At 44.9% G+C, this 14,070-nt stretch overlaps 2 protein-coding genes across 6 annotated transcripts in view; one reads left to right on the top strand and one right to left on the bottom strand.

The window, feature by feature from the left end:
- The window catches only part of LOC128082428 (calcium-activated potassium channel subunit beta-2), a 115,342-nt gene that overhangs the window by 23,700 nt on the left and 77,572 nt on the right, over positions 1–14,070 (top strand). Inside the window, exon 1 of one of the 4 annotated variants that reach the window (XM_052686548.1) lies at positions 12,688–13,120. The exons of the other annotated variants lie outside the window; for them this stretch is intronic. The gene's annotated coding sequence lies outside the window, so the exon portion shown is untranslated. Of the gene's footprint in view, positions 1–12,687; positions 13,121–14,070 lie in introns of those variants that run through there. 4 annotated transcript variants of the gene reach the window in all.
- TBL1XR1 (TBL1X/Y related 1) overlaps positions 1–14,070 on the bottom strand; it is a 380,885-nt gene that overhangs the window by 323,590 nt on the left and 43,225 nt on the right. The gene's annotated exons all lie outside the window — the stretch shown is intronic.

The raw sequence follows: 14,070 nt of genomic DNA, 5'->3' as shown, positions 1-14,070 counted from the left end.
GGAGAACAAAGTACACTGTAGCAGAATACATGCATTCTTACCTTTGTGTGAATGCAACTGCATTAACCTTAAAAAAGGAAAGAGGAGGGATTTAAAACACTGCAATAAAGCTATGCTGAGTTGTGAGTCCCTTGCAAAATTCTTGTGCAAAATCAAACTCATTTTTAGTTAAATAAACTCATAAACTCTTGCATCACACCAATGATTACCTTTCATTACTGATAAATGGCCAAATGTATTATCTTTGTGTTTAAGCTGCCAAAGATACTTGCTCAGCCTGAGATGCTGTCTGCCAAGCTTCAGGACTGAGGCAGATTGTTATGCTTGAAGCTTTATACACACACGAAAAAAAATAAAGAAGGGTTTGTTGCTGGCAGGTTGGCACAGTCTTAACCAGTGTTGATTAGCAGGAGACTCTGGGAAGCACATCAGGCTTGGAATAGGTGGGGAAAATGGCAAATTCAGCTAACAGGTACTGAAGTGTTGCCATAAATGGAGTATATTAAAAGGAGAAGTGAGCAGAGGAAGCACTTCAAAGGTGGGACAGCTTGTGGAAGGTAAAACATGCTGGTAAGACCATAAGAAACCAGGTTGCAAAGCGATTAATGAACTAGAGTTGAATTTTGCTTCTTGGGACCAGAAATCAATTGCATCCCAGCAGGAACACTGGAGATCTGAGGGCAGAAGTCAAGCCACCACTGAAAAAAATCTGCACTCAGTGCCCACACTTTCTAACCACCCTCTCAAGCACCTTGCAGCAAACACTGATAATTCAAAATTCCCAGCCAGGCTGCTTAACTCGGTTTTAGGTGGGGAAGGCAAGCAGAGGAGGAAAAAAGGAAGAGACGTGGAAGAAGAGAAACAGCAGCACACAGAGCTCCAAGAAAATGTTTGGAAGTACACCAAGCGGGATCCTGGACGTGAGGACAGCTCAGCTCACAGCCCCAGGAATTCCCTGAAGCCCTGAGAATGTCCGCAATGCAAACCTGCTGGCCTTGCTGAGATGTGACATCGCAGCACAACTGTTTCCTGTCCCTGCTATGCTGGGTGCTGCTAAGCTGAGAGTGGATGGTGCTATAAGCTAATTCTCAGAAACAAATGGAGGAGCTTTCAAGCACCAGAAATACCCAACAATTAGCTCAGCAGTGGCTAAAATAAAAGAAGGATCATGCATGGAAGAATATTTGGCATGTTTCCAGGTCTTAGCAAATATGAAACCCCATCAGTCTGAAGAAGCATTAGGAGTTTATGATGTGGAAATAACTGGCTGGTGTGTGACGCATTTCTAGCTTACGATGAGCAATCTATTAGAAGAAAATGTTTTAGACGTTCTGGGGCTGCAGTCAACCTCACTGCTGCAGGCCAAATGCCATGAACATGAGGCCAGTGTTTCAGAAACAGAACAGCCTACCATGTGCAAAGAGGGAAGAGATCAGGAAATATTAGACATAATTATTCCTCAGCTATTTAATACTCAGATGAGGTGATGGGAAAAGTCTTCTGTAATAGCTGAGTTCAGGCAGCTGATATATGCTGTGGTGTCATCTTTGCTGGCTTCCTCTCATTCTGAGGCATCTACCAGATGGACAGAAACCTTTTACAATTTGACCATTTGACTTGAAGCAATCTCTCACAAGAGAATCTGCCAAAACAGCGAAAGAGAGTGAATTGTTTTCATTGCATCTACTTTTAACAGCAACAAAAAAGGCAGCTCAGTCACGTCCAGCAGCCAAGGTCAGCATGACCTTGGGTTTGAGCAGCACCCCCTGCCCACTCCAGTGGAATAGGGTAATTCTGGACTGCTGGGGACCTCAAAGCACTCCACAGACACTGCTTGGCTTTACAAATATCTTCAGCAACAGAAAAATATTTGCTATACAAATAAGCAAACTGAAACAGTAGAAAAAAAGTTTTGCTCAGTAAGTCAACAGAACGATCGGTGACTGCAGAAACAGTGACTGACAATTCCTGCAGTCTCCTTGAGGCCAAGCCAAGCAAAAGTGTCAGTGTCCACATTCACACATATTACACAGTGACAAAGGATGGCAATGCATCCTCCATCACCAGAGTAATCCCAAGTGGTGTTCCCAATATCCATGAACACTTAATGATCAATTTCTGAAGTGTTTTCTATCTCTAGAGCATCTCTTTCTTGGAAGAAAGCCTGCAGTAGGGTCAGGAGAACAGGTTCCTTCCTTCCATAACCTAGAGGTGCAGGATCACCCCAAGACATCTGTATTGGGATGATGATTGCAGACCCAGTGTTGCACCTGAGCTCTTGGATCTCATGTAGAAAGTGCTTGAAAACATAAGCCCAAAATTATTCACGCTGGAAAATGGGCCTGGGTCTTTTTTTCCTACTTTTAAGTACGCAGTTTCTGTCTTCTGTCTTTTTAGTTCTTCTATCTGCTATTTTTGTCAAAAGGCAAGATTTGTGCCTTCTCTTTGACACAATTTTTTCAGTTCCTCTGCAAAAGAGAAGCTGCACTGTCACTGACAAAGGACCATAGAAGCAATTCTGTGATGCTCTCTCTGCTGGAGAAGTGCTGGTAGGTGTCACCCAGCACCTAAGGAAGGGGTACTTGACACAAGCTCTTCACCTTTCAGAAACTGTATTTTCTGCAGTGATCACAAAACTAGGCTTATTTTCCTATCTTTGACCTATCACACACAGAAGCTTCCCAAATTCAAGTGCTTGCTCTCCTGAAGTGCCAGTACTTCTCAAGCGCTGATAGTACCTGGACTCTAACTTCCCCACTTTTATTTCCATTTCAGACAACTCTGTCTGGATACTGCACAGTACACTGCATGGCCTTGTTAAAAGAAAGCATACAGACACTTCCAGGAACAGTCAGTCCCCTTTCCTTCCTGACTTAATCATGACAGCAATTTGATGGACTCTGTGAGTACCTTTTTGCCACGAAGACAGGACCTGCTGGGGCATGAGTTGAAAACACGTTTGCTTGGATAAGAACAAGTATTTGAGGGGCATCCTTGTTGCTTCAGTCACTCTTAAGAAAGTGTGTCAAGAGGTACTTCTATGAGTACATGGCATCTCAACCATGCTGTTGCTCAGCTTGCCTTTCTTACATGAGCTAAGGAGACATCTACTTTGTGCCAGCAGAAGGAGAACTTTTCACTGTGCTCCATAAGGCTTCTGTTACTCTGCTGTAGCTCTGCTACCCTTTGGGATGCATCGCCGTGACATGGAGCTGAGACCTTTACCAGCAGACATGAGCAAGCTTGGTTGAAGTGCAAAGCCCCGAGATGTGCAGAGCATCAGCGCTGCCCTGAGTGCACTTTGCATCCTTGTGCCATGGTGCTGTGATCAGCAGGAGGCTACAACCACACAAGCCATAGCCATGCAGGGTTGGGTGCACAGGAGGCTGTGCCTAAATACCCTGAGAGCAGTGGCCTGCAAGCAGCACTGCAGCAGAGCAGCAGCCGTCTGCAGCAGTGTGTGTATCTTCTGCAGGTGCCACAGCTCCATGATGCTGCCAGGCTCAAGTCTGCTCCCAAACCAGAGCAGCAGGAGCAGCAGCAGCTGGAGGTCACTTAGCAAAAGCCCAAGGAACAAGGAGGGGGAAGGACTACCACTGCTCCACCTTCTGCTGCTGCTGTTTGCCTGGGAGTTGAAGCTCAGACCAGTTCTATTTTCAGGATTTAGATAAAAATCCTGGACACAGGTCATGAATCTTTCACCTGCAAGGAAGCCTGACTCCTTTTTTTCCTGTGGGACAGGAGCAGGAGTGCAGCCAAGCTGCCTGGCTGGAGTACCCTGCATCGAGCAAGCCTCGGGGACAGAAAGATGCTGACACTCACAAACGTGCACACTGGGGATATTCTCACATGGACTCACAGAGCTGGCCTTCAGCTGGTAATTTTGCACCAGACTGGCACAAAGTTTCTCCTCTGAGCCCTCCTTCAAGTCCTCCTCTGCCCCTGCCCTGCAGGGTTTCGCACAATTGCTGCGAATCAGAAGCCCTCATGGCAGGATGAGAAAAGCAGCAGACTGGGAGGGGGTTCTGCGTCACTGAGCCCAGTCACAAGTCACCATGTCACAAGATCTCTTTCAACCAGCAGTGAAGCTGTCTTGAAGCTAGTTTGTTTTTACCTCCACTTCTTTTTCAAAAGGACCAATCTGGTGCCTGGTTCTTCTGATGGCTGGAAACCTCAGAATTTCCATCTCCTAAGTATATCCATGACCCATTTATACCTATTTGTTCCTGTGCCAAAGCTGGCCTTGAGTTTAAATCTCTCTCCTCATTCTCCAGTGTTAATTTTACATTTATAGACAGCAGCCACTGCATCCCAAACTTTCCCCAGTCCATTCTATATTTTCCCTGAGCCATCAGTGACTTTCAGCACAATTCCACTAATCTCTGTTCCCTCCAGTTTGACCAAGCTTTTCACTATGTCATGTACTGAAGTCCAGAGAGGTCAGACCGAAGTCCAGAGAGATTAAATCTGCTGCACTCTTTTATCAAGAAAATAAATTATCAAACAAAAGAATCAAATTCATGTGACCCAATATGCCTTTGCTAAAACAATGTTGCATTCCTTCCATCAGAAAGCAGTCAATTTCTTTCGTAAAGGTTTTAATAACATTGAGGTCAGACAAACAAGCCTTTAGTCATATTGATCATACATTTCTCTTATAACATGCAAAGCAGGTATTACACAGAATGGTAGTGGGACCCAAGCCCTGTCTGGAGATAGATTCCCTACATGTTGACTCCAGCAAAGACAAATCAAAAAAAGCAGCTAACCTCTATTACCTACTTTGCTGGTGGCTTTCTTTTTTTAAATGTTTGGAGTGTTCCACATTTGTTACTTCAAAAGCAGTTTACAATAAGGCTTTTGCAGTGCCAAAGTACAGAATCAGGGTGTAGGAAACAGACAAAGTTCTAGAAAACCAATGTAAGACTTGTATTTCCACACGACCAGTGGAAACAAAATACAATATACCTTCCCATGGCAATTAGGGAATCTGTTCCCTAAAACATATCAGAGAATTGAGAATATTACATGTGTTTTACTTGGGTTTGCTCCAAAGGCTTCTGGATGGTGCAGCTAACAGGCTGTTAGGTATCCACAGCCTTCTGGCTGGGGATCTAATTCTTAAGCAGCTCTATTTCCTTTGGTCACTCCTGGAAAAGGACATAGATCTGTGGACCTGATAGGTGCCTGTGTGCTGACTTTATGTCAGCAAGTTATTCAAATCGTCATTTTCAGCACCCAGGGCAGGATGCAGGGGCACTCAGGCCATTTCAATCACTCATGAGGCAGACCTCCAAGCCGTGTTGTACAGGAATGCAATATGGCATTTTACTACTTGTTTGTGCTACATGCAAACACTAAAGTTGACGAGTTAATGAAAATTAAGAAAAATGAGGGCATTTCACTCGAGCTGCACTAGGATTGTTTCAAACAGCCTTGCATGGACAATTAATCTCCTGCTCCTATTACAAAAATGAAATGAATGGTCAGTGGCTGGAATTAGAGAAAGTAATGAAACTGAAATATGGTTATTAACAAAGACAGACCCTGAAAGAATACCAGAGTCCAGCTGAAAGTTCAGCTAAATTTGAACCCAACCGCAGAGAAAAACCACACTTAATTTTAAATGTTTCACAAAACATTTTTTTGAATCTAGAAAGGAAATTTTAGCAAATCTGATTTTGCTGGATAAAAAGAAGCTCTTGTCATAATTAATCCAATTTAGAAATCAGATGCCAGCAAAGGGGGAAATTTCCTTCTCGTTTATATTCCTGTCAGCCCACTGAAATCAGAAGGGCTTCAGGAAAGTTAAAGAATTCCTTTGTAAAACTCAGCAAAGGAGCTGAGACATACATTTAGGTGGCTCTCTCATTGTGCTCAAACATCATCAAGGGTCATTCAATGAATGAAAGATCTCTGGAGCAAAATCCCACTTTGGGTTTTAAGTTTTTAAGAGTAAAACGTTTGTCCATCTAGAGTCAGGAACTAGAGCAGAGTAGAGAATATACCACATATATTTCATACCAAATATTTAGATGTAGAATCTTGTTCCTTTATTTCATTAAAGATGGCTATATTAAAATTAATGACATGAAATATCGACAGAGTATCTCAAACTTTTCATACGGGCCAAGGGATGTAGCTAAAATACCAAGGGGCCACTGAAATAAAGTGCACCAGTAATTGTAGGCAGTGTCTTTTTGTTCAGTGATTGCATGGCTCCTGACACAACAGTGCAGTGCCTGGCAGGAAATCCTGCAAGGACTGAGCTGTCCAGAACAATTAATACCTGTGGTTGATTTATTTGTGAGAGAGGAAAGAATAAGCACATCTTCAGTGCTGGGACTCAAAGCTGTGTTCCTCACCTTGGTGTGTGGGAAAAGCATCACCTACTGCCAGTTCAGTAGCACCTATTGGCACCAGATCAATGATCCTCACATTATCCCAGGTTAGGCATGGCCACATTCTGTTTTCACATTGGTTTGCTGCTCCAAGGGTTATTAGAAATATAAGCATGAAAGCTAACTAAAGGAAATCCTATAAGATCTGGCTGCTCCCACTGCCACTGAGCATTATTTGAGGGAGTAAAGACTTTCTGGGACTGTTTTTCAGATTGTTTCTATTGTCTCTCCACTAAGACGTAGGCATTGGCTATGGGCTAAGGCTGGGAGCCCTGCAATAGAAGCACAGGACTTGGGTCCTGTTGGACGAATCCATAGGCAATGTATATTTTAGGCATTTAGCCCCTCACAACAGTAGGGACGTGTTCCACAGCTTGCAGAGTGTCTTCTTTGCCTACCAAGGTTATTTGTAAGAGTCCCAAAATAGAGCAAGTACAGACACAAGAATTTAGAGAATCTCAAAACTTCCCAGAGCAGAGGAAAGGTCAGGTTACAGGTGAATTGATGGACAAGTTGTTCCTTTTACTTTGTTCTGTTTTTAATATCACCTAAGTAGAGAAACAATGAAACATTACCTCAATAGGCATAATGAGTGCAAAATAATTTCAAGCAGATGTAAACAAATAGTGTTAGGTAATTAAAAACCGAGATAACTCACTGGCTAAATTCCTCTGGAGTCCTTTTCACTGCAGCCTTTGATGATACATTAATATTTTATACGCAGGATTGAAAAACCTATCAGTGAGGATGAAAAGCACAGATTTCTTTTATCAATGGAAAAAGTGTGTTTATGTTAAAGGAGTACCCCTCTGGCCTGTGATAAAGGCAAAGCTTTATCATTCTATATTTTCTCTTAGAAAGCATCAGTTTGGTTCCCAACCTTTTTTTTTGTTTTTTTTGACCAAGTCCTTTATCCATAAGTTTGTCCCATGTCCTCAGCAGTTGTGATGGCAGGGAATATGAGGCAGCTTTGTGCAGGTGCAGGTGCAGTAAATTTTTCACATATGGGAGATAAATTCATATACAGCCCATATATCTTTGGAGATGTACATTTCAAACTGAACACTGACCACAGTGGTATAAATCTCTAATGACTCTACTGCAGTAAGCACAGTGAAATCCCACTAGTCACTCCTGATTTATAGAGGACCACTGAGAATTTTGGACCCTCGGAGAATTTTTGATAACTACATATCCACATATGTTTTAGTTTTTAGCCAAAGCTCAAAAAGCACTTTGTAAAGCAGAGCAGTGCCATTATTTCAGCCTTATAGGTGGGGAAGCTGAGGCACGGCACTACAGAACAGCTCCTCCACAGTACAGCTCCCAGCTCCCAGGGCATTTATTCCTCTGCCCCCATACCACATCACTGCTTCAATGGAAACGGCCTCATTCAACAAAACAGTCACTTTCCCTCCTGCATTGCATCTTCTCTCCACGACTTGATTCTTAGTACCTGGAGTGCAGAGCTGAGCACACAGCACTAACTCATCAAAGGCACTAAAACAGAAATATTTCGCTGATGCAAAAGACCTTTCAAAAAGAGAGAGAATGAAAATAGAAGCATGAGCTTCATCAGAGAAGTGACTATTCCACCAAAGCAAAGCAGCAGTTGAATAAAGAATAAAAGCAAGAAGAGATTAAAGGAGATACTTGAGTCCTGAAGAAAGGAGAGCATTGCATAGCAAATGATTTGCAGGGGATGGAAAAAAAGGGTGAGGGATCAATTCTCAAGTAACATCTTGATGAAGTTGCTGGAGAAGTAAAATTGCTGTAGCAATAGGATAATGTGGATAGAGAAAGCCAGCACGAGGTGGTAAAGAAACAGCTAGACGCTATATATAAAATCAGAGAGCATCTAAGTGGCCTATTTGTTTTTTTCAGTAGAAGGTGAATAACACAACGAATTACCCATCACAAAGCATGGAAATTGCAGCAGAGATGATTGGGACACTGCTTCTGGAAATAGCTGAACAAAGAAGAGACCCCTCTGACCATGGCATTCCAGGAGAGGAGTAAATTGGGAGAACTGCACGCAGAGCTTAGGCCAACATGTGCTGTAAATGTTTGAGCAGTAATCCATTGCTTAACAAATGGGAAAGCAGCAGGCAGCAATTGCTGCTCAGCAGAACTGTTCAGAACAGGAAAGTATCCCTGCCCAATGGCTGCACACAAAATCAGGCTCTGAGAGCACTGCTGCTGAGCCCCAAACAGAGCAGAGTAAAATCACCGGAGCATGAAATTCTGGAATTACTCTCCACGCACCTTGGAGACTGGCCCCAGCAACTGGGTGTGCTTCCTCAGATACATATTTTACTGCCCTTTAAGCGGTAAACATCCACTGGGCCCAGCAAGCAGCATTGTGCAAGCAGTCTGTTTTGTTGGATTCTGTTTTGTTGCTGCTCAAACTCACAGTCAATCTTCAGTGATTTACTGAGGAGGATTGGGCACACCAGAAATCATTTTATTTCATCATCTCTGCCTAAGGAATTCAATAGTTTACACTACCCGCCATTGTGAAAGATGCTGTTCGAGTCTGAATGTCCCCTCTGGGTAATCATAAAAGGATGCCTGACTTGTATCTGAGCAGAAAAAATAGCAAAGCCCCTGTTTGCACCAGCAGGAGAGGGGAAAAGGATTATTCCGATGTCTTTGCTGATAGCTGTCTCGGACATTTCCCATTTCTGCTGTTCCTCAGTACCATTGAGGCTACAGACATTATTACAACACGTGGATGCTTTGATGTTTCTGAAAATTAGCTGTGCTTTATGGTATATTCGATTAGTGTAACATGCAACTGGCAAATATTAATCTGGAAGCACAGGAAGGCAGCAAGCTCTGGGAGACAGAAAGTAATGGAAGGGTTAAGCTGCCTTTATTTTTGCCAGCAAGTATACATTCTCTGTTCCCCATCCACCCCCGTAAAGTACAAAATGTAGCAGATGTTTGTGAACAGCTAGCCTGATCTATCAGCCTTTACATAAATGAAGGCTGAGCTACTGAAGGAGAAGGCAGAATAATGTTTACAAGAGAAGAGCAAGAAGATTTCCGACACCTGGGCAACTTAATGATGGCAGATGGCAAAAGCTGAAGGCAAGGAGAAGCAGCAACGTGCACCAGCAGCTGTCGAACAAACGGGGAGGAGGAAGGCCTCCTCCGAAACTACGCGGGAAGGATTTAATACCTGCAGTTGGGTGAGGGTGAGAGCGTCAATATGCAGAGAGAGGAGCCCGTGCTTTAACTCCTCAGATAACTACCATCAGAAGTACCCAATGGATTGTCAACCGAGGAGATTTTCACAGCAAGAAGCCATCTATTTGCATCAAATAGTGTCAGCCTGCAAGGCAGAGACTTCTGGGTCATTTAACAGTGCTCCAGATGTAGTCATTTTCTCTGAGGCAAGAGGCTCAAAAAGAGCAATGTGAGAAAGAGCCAGTCGGCATGGCAAGGGGACAATCAAGCAGCATGTGGAAGTGATTAACCACTCTGTGAAAGGTAACTCAGTTAATGGACAGAGCTGCAGGACACCTGGCTGTCTGTGGTGCTCAGCACAACAGAGACTGCAGGACTGGGGCCAAACGCAGGGCTGCAATTCGCCATCAGGAAACAAACCATTTCTGGCTCTGCACTAGTGCTGTACATTATGACCAGTCACCCAGCAGCCTGGCTGTGTGTGCCCTCTAAAGCTGCAGCAGACACAGGTGTTGACAATTGTACCATAGGAAAGAGAATGGAGAGCAGCTAGAGCTGTAAATGAAGGCACTGACATCAACTGACTTTCTTAGTAATTCTTTCATCAAAAAGCCATGGGTGGGATTAAAATGTGTAGCCAAGATCAACATGGGGATTTTATCTTTCCCCATGCTGGACTCACCCTTTCTTTGGAATATCTGCCATCAGCAAAGCTCAGTTCTGACTTCAGGCTCCACGAAGCCCAAGAATATCTGGATGTGCATGACAGAACTTGGCCTCTTTTAAAGGATTATTCTGGCTAAAACTATCTTTACTCTCCAAAACTCCCTGAAAGGAGGTTATAGCAAGTTGGATGTTAACCTCTTTTCCCAGGTAACTATTGATAGGATGAGGGGTAATGGCCTTAAGTTGCGCTAGAGAAAGTTCAGTTGGATATTAGGAAAAATTTACTCTCTGAAAGAGTGGTGAGGTTTTGGCATAGGCTGCCCAGGGAGCGGTGGAGTCACCATCCCTGGACGTGATCAAGAAACATGGAGACGTAGCACTGAGGTGGGCAGTGGGCAGTACTGGTGATAGATGAACCATTGGACTAGATGATCTTAGAGGTCTTTTCCAATCTTAATGATTCTATGATTCATTTATGCTGTAATTATACATTTTTAATGCACAGTGTTACCTGCTGTGCATGTCGCATCTGCAGCCTGCCAGTCTAAAGCTGTGCTGACCCAGCATGGAAGAGCCATCATCATTGCTCCAATGTCTTCAGCACGTGGCTCACACCAAGTGCCTATGGATTAACGAGTCTCCCTGCTGCTGTTTCAAATGCAGACATGTTTTGAAAAGCAAGCAGCGAGTAGAAAGAGTGCTGTCTGATAGGTATGCAATTTCAAAACAAATTTGTAATGTTCCTAGAGAATTTATCACCACAGGAGAAGAAAAGATTATTGTATGTGTAACCTGCAGCTCTAATTATATTGTGTACTTCCCTTGCGCAATTAGAAATGTGTAACAGAGAGTTACACTTCCTAGTTATGTTTCTATCAAATTCTTGATATAATTGGGATGACTCATAATGAAATTATGCATTATTTGTTCCATTTGTTATATTGTTTGCCTTAAAATCAGCATGCAAAATCCAAATCTCCTGAATTCTTCCTCTCCACCCCTCGTTGGTTGTTTCCTACACACATATCGGTCGAGTAGACAAAAGCATTTTTAAATTGTTGCAATTCCTTTGCAAGCTTTCCCAGAGAGGGTCTGCTGCAGACCATGGCCGTTGATATGCAGCTCCCTCTGACAGTTGCACCTGTTGTCAGAGTGACTTTAAATTATCACAAAGGGTCTCCTTTGGAATCACTGTAGCAGGGAAGTCCAGGGATTCTTTGTTGACCATGTGAGGGGAACTGAGAGCCATCCATTCTTTATGAGCCACCTTGCATTACACAGGTTGGAAACAGTGCAAATAGATGGCAATGATCCTGTGCTACAGCCTGCCAGTAAATGAAATTGTCTCCACTTCAGCACTGAAAGCTCTCAAAGGGTCACCAACAAAGTCAGAACCCCAGGTCTGTGCAATCCCAACGTCTGATGCCTCTTGAACTGCTGTGCCATCCCACTCACAGACCAATGGCACAGTGAGCCCCACAGTGAGACAGGTGTGCATTGCTCAGGACAAGGAGAACTTTTCTTTCCTTCCCTTTTTCTTCTCCCTTAAGGGCAAGTTTAGCACTTAGGAAGATGCTGAATAGGCGGTAGAGGAACATTTCTTTAAATGATCACAAAGCAGGAATTGTCACCATGCACAGTACGTTTGTTTTAATCTTAGGGACATGAACTGAATGGTACCAAAAATTCAGGCAGGTGCTGCTGGGAAGCAGAGTGCCAAATGCCTCAGGCTGCCTCCAGCCTCTGGCCACTGCTGCTGGAGGTGCAGCTGCACCGGTGGCTTTTCCGTTTGTCCACTAGGGACCACACTGGGACCAGCAACTCCGGACTGACGGCAGATGTTATCCAACGAGTTTTGATTTGTCCTCACCAGGCTGATTATGAAGTAGCAGCCAAGGAGCAAAGAGTTCAGCAGGGCAGTAATATTTCTGACCTAGGATCTAGGGATGCACGCAGATCTACTGAAGACAGCAGTGTGGTAGCATCCTGTTACAACCCCTCTTCCACACACCACAAATAACACATTGTTTGTGTTTCTTCCGTTCATCACTATCCTGCATCATGTCAACTTGCAAATTTAGGTTGCAAGACCCTCTCTGCAAACTGGATTTTACCTTTTGGGAAGCGCAGCCTGCTTTTGTCCCATGTAATTCCAGCCATTGGCACAGTCCCTCCAACCTCTTTCTCCCCTCCTGCCTCACCTGCCCCACGGAGCTCCAAGAGCTCTCAGCTCCCCACCTCCCAGCTCAGCCCCACTAAGGTGCTGCTGCCCTCATTTTGCTGCTCGCATCGGTTTCAGGAGCTCCAGTCCTTTCCTTCCCTTCCCCGGAGCGGCTTTCCTCTTAGTTTCCAAACAATGTGTGAAGCCCAGTTCTGCAGGCACAGGAGCCTCAGTGAGTTTAAGGATGACTGAAGCTATTTCCTCTCCCGGGGAGGTTTAAAAGCCGCGGGGGGATGCGTGGGGTGAGAGCGATCGCTGCGTTTCCAGCAGCCGCCCTCTCCCAGCACTGAATCGCGGCAGGAGCAGTGTGCCCAGCCTGGGTGAACAAACCCTCCCGAAAGCAATGCCTTAAAGCGCTGCAAGCAGCCTTAAGTGCGCCGGAGATAACTAATTTCAAGCATGGCTGTCTAGTGTGCCTGTCATTCCCATTGTCCTTCCAAACTATCTCAGACATTTTGAGCGGGGAGCACCCAGCTATGAGTTAGTAGGGGTTGTGACACCGATGGTCCAAAGGGGTTGGAGCACCGGGAGGGGACGATGACAGCGCTTAACAACTGGTGGCACTTTGGAGGATACGGCTGGAGCTCTGTTTATTAACAATTAGGCTTCGCCTCGGAGGAAGATGTGACAGCTGTCGGAGGTAGGATTTGCATGCGAGACAAAGGGAGCTGTTGCTGCTGGGTGCTCCGGGTTGTGCAGCCAGGTGGGGGCCGGGAGGGCCGGGCTGCGGGGAGCGCTGCCACAGCGCTGGGGTTTCTGGCAGAAATGTCTCGGGGACAAAGCGGCTCCGGAGTCGTTCCCGCTGCGTGTGCGCTCCCGTGAGCGGAATGCATAGAGGTCATGCGGGAAACACTTCGCCCCTCACCTACCGAGCTGCTTCTGGGGTGGAGAGGGGAGGGTGCTCTAAAATAAAAGGGGAAGGGGAAAGCGACAGACCTGTCAGCTGGAGGAGACTGCTGTTAACATGGAAAATGTGTCTGGTGTGCTACTGCTGTCATTTGGAAAGGGAAAAATGAAAAGGGGCTGGATTTTCCGGTGGAGGAACTCCTTGGGCTATAACTTACTGCAAAAAAAGAAACCACAAAATATAGCGTGTCCAACCATTTTGCGTAATCAAAGCTTCCTCTGCACTGTTGACATTGTTTTGCTGGATGAGAACTGTAGTTTCAGACAGAAGGAGGAAGGGCTCCCTGCTGTGCTGCTGCCAATCCCTGCCACCCCCTTCCACAAAACAGCAGCATGGGGAGAGAGGTGTTCTGTGCTCTGCTGGGTACCCAAAGGGCTGCAGCCAGGGCTGGGACTGGAGAAATGCTCAGCAGTGTTACAGGAACAGCCTCTGGACAAGGCTGGTTTCATCTCAACCAAAGTCCTGGAGGAGATATGCAAAGTTGGGAGCCTCGTGGACTTTTTAGCAATGTGCCCATTTGGCTTTGCTAGACCAAAAAATGTCCAAACCCCAGAGTCAGGTCTGTACAGCAGAACAGGTCTGTGTGTGGCCCTCCTCAGTGCTGGGCTGCAAGTTTATGTATTTGCATTTGTGTGCATCACCAGGATAAGTAGCAGGAACTTAATGAACAAAAACCTTATATA

The sequence above is a fragment of the Tympanuchus pallidicinctus genome, unplaced genomic scaffold (assembly GCF_026119805.1).
Source record: "Tympanuchus pallidicinctus isolate F22 unplaced genomic scaffold, pur_lepc_1.0 scaffold22, whole genome shotgun sequence".
Lineage (NCBI taxonomy): Eukaryota > Metazoa > Chordata > Aves > Galliformes > Phasianidae > Tympanuchus > Tympanuchus pallidicinctus.
Note: the sequence above shows the minus strand (reverse complement) of the source record. Positions and strands in the feature narration are given on the sequence as shown.